Consider the following 10,779-nt stretch of genomic DNA (forward strand, 5'->3'; position numbering starts at 1 on the left):
ATACTATACGTATATCGTACACTACATACTGAATTAACAGTAGATAACAGTAGTTGAGTTGAAGTAGTTGTAGTGGAAGCGTTCTTTGTGCGGACACAAGCTCAGCCTCAGCAACAACAACACACGTAAGACAGCCGCCACACCTGCAGCCACATCATTGATGGCTGTCGTTGTTTCCTTATCAGACAAAAAAATGTTGACAAACCACACTACATCAATGCACGCTCCATTAACCTCCGCCCCAACACTGCCTGCACACCTGACACCACAATAGTGCCACCCTCGCTGCCGCACCAACACCTCACCTGCTAACCAGGCCCCTACACACACCTGACGTGCGGGTAATTAGGCGTGACACACTCCTCAGCCACACAACAAAAGTCTTTACACTTCCTCACTCGCCTCACGCTGCAGCATCAACAAAAAACACCACAAAAAATCTAAAGCCACACACACACACACACACACACACACACACACACACACACACACACACACACAATGCTGAATGGGAAATGAGGCGAGGACAATCTTTTATGTGAAGACGCAGCGAGCCGCGCGCCTTCGTAAAAAACTTGGAGTGATGCATGGGGCAAGACGGCAGTGGCATAGCGTCCGAGTTGCGAGGGCTTGGGCGGCGACGGGCGGAGCGGGATGAGATGGGGTGGAGTAAGATGGTGGCCGGAGGGGCGAGGAGATAAGCGAGCGTGGGGTGATCACAATTTCCGGAGGGGCAGAGGAAGGCCAGGGCGGCGCTACAGTGCCCGCCTGCCCGCCTGCCGATGTGTGGCCGATAGCGACGACAGGCGCCGCCTTCCTGCTGTGTGTGTGTGTGTGTGTGTGTGTGTGTGTGTGTGTGTGTGTGTTTGATCTGCTGCAGTCTCTGACGAGAGAGCCAGACGTTACCCTACGGAACGAGCTCAGAGCTCATTATTACCGATCTTCGGATAGGCTTGAGACCAGGCACAGGTGTGTGTGTGTGTGTGTGTGTGTGTGTGTGTGTGTGTGTGTGTGTGTGTGTGTGTGTGTGTGTGTGTGTATATATATATATATATATATATATATATATATATATATATATATATATATATATATATATATATATATATATATATATATATATATATATATATATATATATATATATATATATATATATATATATATATATATATATATATATATATATATATATATATATATATATATATATATATATATATATATATATATATATATCTCTCTCTCTCTCTCTCTCTTCACTAAATGTCCTCTCCCCTCCGCTCCCACTATTTCTCTGACGTTCGTCTCCTTTCTCTCCCCCCCTTCGCCGCCCCGCCGGCCACATCCTCCCCCGCCACCCCGCCGCGCCCCGCGTTGGGAGGCAGCCAGGCCGGGTTTATGAGTGTTCAAGACGAGTTATCACACCGATTCAGATTTTTGTGAGCAAAAATAGAACTGTTTGCCCAAGAGAGAGAGAGAGAGAGAGAGAGAGAGAGAGAGAGAGAGAGAGAGAGAGCGTGGACATTCTGGTATGGTTATACTATATAACACTAATAGTTTAACCACTAATTCTCTCCCCGCCTCTCTCTTTACCCTCCCTTCTTATCTCAATTTCCTTCGTAGCAGTTTACAATCTTCCTTGCCATCCCGCTCCTCCCTATTCATTCCTATCCTCGCCCGGCCTCCACACACCACGATATGAGTTTATAGTCGTGGAGGCGAGAAACAAACTCCCTTTGCACGGCGCGAGAATAAAACCCGCGAGAACTGTACAGAGGGGCAGGAGGGCGAAAAGGGGACAGGAGCAACAGCCAGAGGCACAACACAGACAACACTGCTCCTCTGACGCCAGGGACACGAGCCACACACAGACTTAAAACAGACAACACAGTTATGACACACGCATGGAACGAATGAGCCTTTCACGGTTAAGGAAACACTCGAAAGCTCTAAAACATTCCAAATAAGGCAGGGAAGCGTACGATGAGCCAATGACGATTAAGAAGACACTTAAAAACTACAAAATAATGCTTAAAAGGACACCAAATTCGAGGATAAAAAAAAAAAGAAAACTATGAAACTATGAGCGTCAAGGAGTCACATAACAAGAGTGCGCAGCGTCTCGGGTAAAGTAATAGACGTGCATCTTAAACTCAACTTTATAGACGTAGTTTTTTCAGTGTTCTTGAGCCGCCGTGTGTGTGACGAGCCTGGCAGGTCTGGAGGGCAGCCACGCTCTCTCAAACAAGGGTAAGGCCAGGTGGTCAAGTTGTCTGGGTCTGAGTCTGAGTAGGTCTCGGTCTCTGTCTGTCTGTCTGCATATTAAGAGAGGTAGAGGTGCCGAAAGGATATTGGGGAATGGTAGGGTGTGGATGTGTAGTGGAGAGAGAGAGAGAGAGAGAGAGAGAGAGAGAGAGAGAGAGAGAGAGAGAGAGAGAGAGAGAGAAGCAGCAGTGGATTGAGTTCTCTTTATTTAAAGATTCCACGGAATGAAATGCTAAAAATGAGGCGCTCAAATACGTGGCCACAGCTCTCTCTCTCTCTCTCTCTCTCTCTCTCTCTCTCTTTGAATGAAATGAGGTCATGTATTGGTCTGCGAACTATGGTGTGTGTATGTGTGTGTGTGTGTGTGTGTGTGTGTGTGTGTGTGTGTGTGTGTGTGTGTGTGTGTGTGTTTGGTGGTGCTGGTCATGAGGGAAGAAAAACAAACAAACAGAGGGTATCTTCCTATTCTTTCCTTAATGAGAGAGAGAGAGAGAGAGAGAGAGAGAGAGAGAGAGAGAGAGAGAGAGAGAGAGAGAGAGAGAGAGCCATAAGAAACTAAAGAAAAGAAAGTTAACACAAACAAAACTAAATACACATGTAGATAGATAGAAACACAAGTAGAAAGACAGACAGACAGACAGATGGACACACACACACACACACACACACACACACACACACACACACACGCGCGCGCGCGTAGTGTAGTAGTTAACACGCTCGACTCACAATCGAGAGGGCCGGGTTCGAGTCCCGGCGCGGCGAGGCAAATGGGCAAGCCTCCTAATGTGTGGCCCCTGTTCACTTAGCAGTAAATAGGTACGGGATGTAAGTCGAGGGGTTGTGGCCTCGCTTTCCCGGTGTGTGGAGTGTGTTGTGGTCTCAGTCCTACCCGAAGATCGGTCTATGAGCTCTGAGCTCGCTCCGTAATGGGGAAGACTGGCTGGGTGACCAGCAGACGACCGAGGTGAATTACACACACACACACACACACACACACACACACACACACACACACACACACACACACACACACACACACACACAGCCTATTAGATAGGGTGGAATCAAATGCTTTTCGTCTCATGAACTCCCCTGCTCTGACTGACTGTCTTCCGCCTCTTTCTCACCGCCGGAATGTTGCATCTCTTGCTATCTTCTACCGCTATTTTCATGCTAACTGCTATTCTGATCTTACTAACTGCATGCCTCCCCTACTCCTGCGGCCTCGCTGCATAAAGCTTTCTTCTTCCTCTCATCCCTGTTTTTTTTCCAATTCTCTAATGGAAGAGTTAACCAATACTCTCAATCATTCAGGTGGAGGAGGTAGTAGACACCTACCGAAACAATAACTTACTCCCAGTGAGATCTAATAGCACTAGTTCAGGAGGTGCTGTGAACCTTCCATTAAAGCTAGTTGTGATTTCGCTGAATGTTTCCCTTTGTGTCTCACAACTCAAGGGGACAGTCACAGCCTACCCTCTAAAGACAGCTCTCCTTCTTCACACAAAACTACATGCACTTACCACACATACACCCTTCACTCCAAATCAAAATTTAAAAGAAAAATGGGACCCGAAATAAACAACGTCTCGGAGTCCCCTCTGGGAGGGGACCAAAATGTCCCCAGGTCGGACACCTCTCCTGTTGAAGACCACAAATGCCTTGACACTTCGCTCAACTTTTTCTACATTAACTTCTGCAACATTCGCGGTCTTAGATCTAATTTTCAATCTGTGGAACACCACCTCTCCTCTACTAAACCTCATCTTCTTTTCCTCACCGAAACACAGCTGTCTGAGGCAACTGACAGTAGCCCTTCTCTGTTCCCTCCTACTTTCTCTATTCTCATTTTCATTCCAAAGCTGGATGTTGCGTCTATGTACGCAACGACTTAACTTGCTCTCGTGCCCACGCTCTTGAGTCTTCCGAATTTTCCACCATCTGGCTACGACTTAACAGTCACTCTCAAACTAAATTCATCTGTGCTGTTTATCTCTCCCTAACTCTTCTGACTATAGTAATTTCTTCGACTACTTAACTTCTAAAGTGGAGCACATTCTGTCCCTCTACCCTTTCGCTGAGATTTCCATTCTTGGAGATTTCAATGTTCACCACCAGCTTTGGCTTTCCTCTCCTTCACTGACCACCCTGGTGAACTAGCCTTCAACTTTGCTATCCTCCATGACCTAGAGCAACTGGTGCAACACCCTACTCGTATTCCTGACCGTCTTGGAGACACGCCCAACATTCTTGATCTCTTCCTCACCTCTAACCCTTCTGCTTATGCTGTCACCCTTTCATCTCCGTTGGGCTCCTCCGATCACAATCTCATTTCTGTATCTTGTCCTATTTTTCCAATCCTCCGCAGGATCCCCAAAGCGAAGGTGCCTCTGGCGTTTTGCCTCTGCCAGTTGGGGGACCTGAGGAGGTATTATGCTGATTTTCCTGGAATGATTATTGCTTCCGTGTCAGAGACCCATCTCTTTGTGCTGAACGCATAACAGAGGTGTTAGTATCTGGCATGGAGGCGTACATTCCTCATTCTTTTCTCAACCTAAACCTTCTAAACCTTGGTTTAACTCAGCCTGTTCTCGTGCTATACATGATAGAGAGGTTGCCCACAAAAGGTACTTGAGCCTTCCATCTCCTGAATCTCATGCACTTTATATCTCTGCCCGGAATCATGCCAAGTCTGTTCTTCAACTTGCCAAACACTCTTTCATAAATAGGAAATGTCAAAATCTTTCAAACTCAAACTCTCCTCGTGACTTCTGGCATCTAGCCAAAAACATCTCAAATAACTTCACTTCTTCATCTTTCCTCCTTTATTTCATCCTGATGGCACCACTGCCATCTCTTCTGTCTCTAAAGCTGAACTCTTTTCTCAAACCTTTGCTCACAACTCCACCTTGGACGATTCTGGGCTTGTCCTCCCTCTCCTCCTCCCTCTGACTATTTCATGTCTACAATCAAAATTCTTCGTAATGATGTTTTCCATGCCCTTGCTGGCCTAAACCCTCGGAAGGCTTATGGACCTGATGGGGTCCCTCCTATTGTTCTCAAAAACTGTGCTTCCGTGCTTGCACCTTGCCTGGCCAAACTCTTCCAACTTTGTCTATCGACTTCTACCTTTCCTTCCTGCTGGAAGTTCGCCTACATTCAGCCTGTTCCTAAAAAGGGTGACCGTTCTAACCCCTCAAACTACCGTCCTATAGCTTTAATCTCTTGCTTGTCTAAAGTTTTTGAATCTATCCTGAATAGGAAGATTCTCAAACATCTGTCTAATCGCCAGTATGGCTTCCGTCAAGGTCGCTCTATTGATGATCTTCTGGCTTTCCTTACTGAGTCTTGGTCATCCTCTTTTAGAGATTTTGGTGAAACTTTTGCTGTTGCGTTAGACATATCAAAAGCTTTTGATAGAGTCTGGCATAAAGCTTTGATTTCAAAACTGCCCTCTTACGGCTTCTATCCTTCTCTCTGCAACTTTATCTCATGTTTCCTTTCCGACCGCTCTATTGCTGCTGTGGTAGACGGCTACTGTTCTTCTCCTAAACCTATTAATAGTGGTGTTCCTCAGGGTTCTGTCCTGTCACCCACTCTCTTTCTATTATTCATTAATGACCTTCTTAACCAAACTTCTTGCCCTATCCACTCCTACGCTGATGATACCACCCTACATCTTTCCACGTTCTTTCAGAGGAAATCAACAGATCACGCGAGGACGCCACGGAACGCCTGACTTCCGATCTTTCTAAGATTTCCGATTGGGGCAGAGAAAATCTAGTAGTTTTCAATGCCTCAAAAACTCAATTCCTCCATCTATCAACTCGACACAACCTTCCAGACAACTATCCCCTCTTCTTCAATGACACTCAACTGTCTCCCTCTTCCACAATGAATATCCTCGGTCTGTCCTTTGCTCATAATCTTAACTGGAAACTTCACATCTCATCTCTTGCTAAAACAGCTTCTATGAAATTAGGTGTTCTGAGGCGTCTCCGACAGTTTTTCTCGCCCCTCCAACTGCTTACTCTGTATAAGGGCCTTATCCGTCCCTGTATGGAGTACTCTTCGCATGTTTGGGGGGGTTCCAGTCACACAACTTTGCTTGATAGGGTGGAATCGAAAGCTCTTCGTCTCATCAACTCCCCTCCTCTGACTAACTGTCTTTAGTCTCTTTCTCACCGCCGAAATGTTGCGTCCCTTTCTATATTTTATCGCTATTTTCATGGTAACTGTTCTACTGATCTTGCTAACTGCATGCCTCCCCTCCTCCTGTGGCCACGCTGCACAAGGCTTTCTTCTTCCTCTCATCCCTATTCTTTTTTTTTTTTTTTATACTATGTGGGCTTTTCACGTGAATTTATGGGCTAAAGGGGATACTTTTTAGGGTACCTCCTATCTCAAAGCCCACCCGCTAGGAAACCGTTGCCCTGAGTGAGGAAGCCCAACCTGCACTCAGACCGTGGACAGGATTCGAACCCGTGCGCTTGGAGACCCCTTGGATCCCAAAGCACGCATGGTTCCACTGTACCACGGCGGTCGAACTCTCTAATGCAAGAGTTAACCAGTACGCTCAATCATTCATCCCTTTCACTGGTAAACTCTGGAACTCCATCCCTGCATCTGTATTTCCGAATTCCTACAACTTGTCTTCTTTTAAGAGGCATTTGCTCCTCTAATTCTGGCTGACGGTTTTGGCACTTTTTGAACTCTTTGGAGAGCCAGCGCTCAAGTGGGCCTTTTTCAAACTTTCTTTTTTTGGCCTTGGCTGGCCCTCTTCCCTACGTAAAAAAAAAAAAAAAAAAAAAAAAAAACTTTCTTTGGTAAACTCTGGAATTCCCTGCCTGTGTCTGTATTTCCAACTTCCTATGATTTGACTCCATTTAAGAGGGAGGTTTCAAGACAGTTATCCCTGTCCTTTGGCTCACTCTTTAGGCTCTGTAAGGGAACTGCCGACTAAGTGACCTATTTAGTTTTTTTTTTTTTGCCCTTGAGCAGTTTTTCCTTTTGATAAACACACACACACACACACACACACACTAACACCAGTCTCTCTATAACCCATGTCTTACTTTAAATAACACAATATACCTTATCGCAAGAGATTTCCTGCTATTTGCTCTTCCTTTGTGTTCCTTTGTGGGGGAGACAAAAGGACGGAAAAAGACGCGCAACCAAGACAAGAAGGCGTTTGGTGCGGCAAGTGGCGGGTGAGGCGCAACAAGATTATCTCCGCCTGGCCGACTGCGACCCCGTTGTTTAAAAGGATTAAAGGCAGGCTTGAGGGTGAGTGACGAGCGATGGCTGAAGCGTGAACAAGGAGGAGGAGGAGGAGGAGGAGGAGGAGGAGGAGGAGGAGGAGGAGGAGGAGGAGGAGGAGGAGGAGGAGGAGGAGGAGGAGGAGGAGGAGGAGGAGGAGGAGCATAGGGAAGGGTAGGCACATGTGATATAAGAGAAAGAGACAGAGCCAAAGAAAACCCGTATAGTGGTTAGAAAGGGACGTGAAGGCGTGTTTTTGAAAAGGAGACGACAACAAGAGAGGAGGACGAGAAGGCGGACGAGTGACAAGGCAGAGGTGAAGAAAATCTGTGTAATGGTTGAGTAAAAAGCAAGGTGAAGGCGCTTGAACAGAGGGAAGGTGTGTAGTGAGGGAGAGGAAAGGCTGCTCTACGGATGAGAGGAACGGGCGTTTAGTTAAGGGAGAGGGAGACAGGGCGTGTACTGGCTGGTGAAAGGAAGGGAAGGGAAAGAGGCTTGTGATTCCGGAGGCGTGTGTAGGGTACGAGATAAGAGAAAATACTCTTAGAGGGGAAAAAGAACGAAAAAAAATTTGAGAAGAATGCTTGTGGAGACAGAAGGAAAGAAAGGGGGGAGGGAGAGTGGAGTGAGGAGTTGGAAACAAGGGGAGACAAGGAACGTGGATTGTGATGGACAGTAGAATGAATTTAGTGCGAGGAGCAGGACAAGACAAATGAAGTGTATTGCAATGGAAAAGTAGAGCAATAAAGTCAGTGAATTGTGGGCAATGATGTGAAGGGAGACAGAGAATGAAGGGGAATGCTGCTGTAAGGGACGGAGGAGGTATGGAGGGCCGGGGGAGGGGATAGGAGAGGGAAACAGTGTGTGTGTGTGTGTGTGTGTGTGTGTGTGTGTGTGTGTGTGTGTGTGTGTGTGTGTGTGTGTGTGTGCCCAGGGGGAGTGAGTTTGCAGGTCTGATGGATGAATGTACACGGCGAGCAAAATAGTTTTATATCACACCATTCATCACCAAAACACCGCGGGTTGCACGTGTGCGTTGCTGCCGCGCCATCCGTTCATTCACTTCCCACACGCTGAGGAGAGCAGACCATTCCCTATGTATGTTCGCTCATCTATATTTCATCAGACAGGGTCGCGCTGAGGGATCATGTGAGGGTTCCGCCAAATACCAAGCAAAGAGGACTGATCAAGGGCTAAGGGTCTCAGGGGAAGAGTTGACTTGTGTGTGTGTGTGTGTGTGTGTGTGTGTATATATATATATATATATATATATATATATATATATATATATATATATATATATATATATATATATATATATATACACAAGAAGGTATATAAAGGGAGAAAAAATGATAGATCTGGTTATTCTTGCATGATTGTTTTTGATGGCGGTATTTCCTTGTTCTTTGTTCAGGTATGGGTAACTCAATTCCTATGAGGTTGTTTGTGATGGTGGATTTCCTTATTCCTTGTTCAATAATGGACAACTTTCCCTTCAGTGTGGTATTTTAGACGTGGCGGCAATGCTGGTATTTCCTGGCGGACTGGTATGAGCGCCAACTTTAACATTAGTCCCCCAATAAGTAAGATGCATTTAGAGGTCTTTTTCCTTCGTGATATGTTTTGGTGTCAGCATAAAGCGTCTCTCAATTTCTTCATCTCAGGCGTGAGGTGTCGGTGCGTATACTGGAACTATTCACAGCGCATCTCTTACTTAATCTGACGCCTATGGAGCTTATACTACCCGACACACTGCTGCCTTTCATACAACATACAAGTTATCTGTTCAGTCTGCCACAATTATCATCTCTCTGACATAACTTTCGTACGATGGAAAATGTGGCTGGTGTCTTGAATCTGGATAATTTTTTCTCTGTTCCCGGAGACTCGCACAACAGTATCTATCCCTTTTGATGTTTTCTGGTTGTGTCGTCAAATTATCAAGTTTGTGATCTCGTGCCAGATTCGTGACGCAGTGGGTGTAGATCTTCACTTGACTTTGTTTAATGTTCAAAGCTGACTCGTGCAGACCTAGACTAAGATCTCAGACGGTACTCTTGTGTGTGGTGCTGTCTTTGAGAGCCTGAGTGTGGGTGGTTCTTGTGACAATTCTGTACAGCACGAGCGATATTGTTAGTTGTGCGCACCGTGGGTTGATGGGGATTTTTTTTTTTTTTTTGTTATGGCCTATAGCGCCTGTAGGTATACTTGAGGAGTATATGTGGAAGCGCTGTTCATCTTCCACCCATTAGTGACGCAGGCAATTTTATTTGTTATGGTACTCATATTAGGGCCCATATCACCACCCAAGCGCATCTTTGGTGCAACCACCTAGAACCTGGGTATCATGGTGACATGTAGGTAACTTTAAACCACTCGACAAATGGCATAGCTTCAAATCGGTATAAGGTAGGGACATAGTGATTAGTTTGAGTGATATCACTGCAACACAACAATGATTAATATGGTGGTTCCAGTGGTGCTCTATGTGTGATCGGTTACTGGTTTTAGTTATCTTCACCACAGACAGCAGTATTGTGATGGTGATGACCATGATTATGATGAGGATGGTGATGATGATATGACAACAACTACGACAACAATGACAATGATGATAATGACAATACTGAAAATAATGAAGATAGCTTGCTCTATACACAAAGTAATTAGTCACATTTAGTCAGATTAGTCATATTACGTATTTTTCACACATTGTAACTCACGCAGCAGCAGCAGCACCACCACCACCACCACCACCACCACCACCACCACCACCACCACCACCACCACCAGCATCCGCCAATACGGCAGGGCGGTGGTGCATCAGGAGGCCACCGAGCAGTCGTACATACTTCACAGGAAGCGAGTACATTTAACAGATGAAAGCGACACGGGTGTTCTGGAAAAGTGCAATCGTCCTTCGAGACACTGCGATGGAGCGGTGATTTTGCTTGTTACGTGGAGCTCAAACGTGACATTCTGATGAAACAGAGCACGAGTGCAGCGTTCACAGATCCCCTCGCTGCTGTTGCCACGTGAAGATTCCTCAAATTTTATATAATAGCTTTGACTACACTCTAAACAGCCATTCATACACATCAGCACATCAGTTCCGTGTTCACTCTGTGCTTCAGTGTCAAAGAAAAAATATCATTATATTTGATTCGGCTGACGTATTTACACATATTCGTGGCAGTACCGTGTTTTGACTCTCCGTCTCAGATCTGTCCTGTTCCATGAAAA

Source organism: Portunus trituberculatus, chromosome 50, assembly GCF_017591435.1.
Source record: "Portunus trituberculatus isolate SZX2019 chromosome 50, ASM1759143v1, whole genome shotgun sequence".
NCBI lineage: Eukaryota > Metazoa > Arthropoda > Malacostraca > Decapoda > Portunidae > Portunus > Portunus trituberculatus.